The following is a 565-nucleotide window of genomic DNA, read 5'->3' as shown; positions in this document are numbered from 1 at the left end:
ACACACACACACACACACACACACACACACACACACACATACACCTGGAAGAGCATGGAAAACTTCTTGGAGGAAGTGGTGTCTGAGCTTTGTTTGACAAATTGAATCCAAGTTTTAAGAATATATATACATGGTGAGGTGAAAAGTGAAGGGTGAGTGGGTTAAGGACATTTGGCCCAGGGAACAGTATGAGTAAAATGAATATTTTTTTTTTAATCTGTGAGCAGTTAGGTGCTTTTGGATTGTTGGGGTAGCAGAATCTGGAATTAGCCTGGGAGGAGAGTCCAGGGACCCAAGGGCCTAGGCTGGTCACCTGGCTACACTTCTTAGATTTTTCCCAGAAATGATGGAGAATTATGAGTGGCATTAGATAGGGGATCTTTCTGGCACTTAGAGTGGGGAGTGATCTCTGCTGTCCCAGGCACAATGGACTAGATACAGCTAGCCCAGGGGCCAGAAACCCTGACAGGCACTTGCTGTGGTTAGGAATCTTGGTTGCAAGGAAGAAAAGCTAACAAATTGCAGTGTAATGAAAGGAAAAAATGTTTATTGGTTCATGACATTG

At 43.9% G+C, this 565-nt stretch overlaps 1 protein-coding gene across 1 annotated transcript in view; it reads left to right on the top strand.

Moving 5' to 3' along the window:
- The window catches only part of PCTP (phosphatidylcholine transfer protein), a 9,326-nt gene that overhangs the window by 257 nt on the left and 8,504 nt on the right, over positions 1 to 565 (top strand). The window lies entirely within an intron of this gene.

The sequence above is a fragment of the Bison bison genome, unplaced genomic scaffold (genome assembly GCF_000754665.1).
Source record: "Bison bison bison isolate TAMUID 2011002044 unplaced genomic scaffold, Bison_UMD1.0 scf7180017864317, whole genome shotgun sequence".
In the NCBI taxonomy this organism is placed as follows: domain Eukaryota; kingdom Metazoa; phylum Chordata; class Mammalia; order Artiodactyla; family Bovidae; genus Bison; species Bison bison.
The sequence above is the reverse complement of the archived record's forward strand: the minus strand, read 5'-3'. Positions and strand labels throughout refer to the sequence as shown.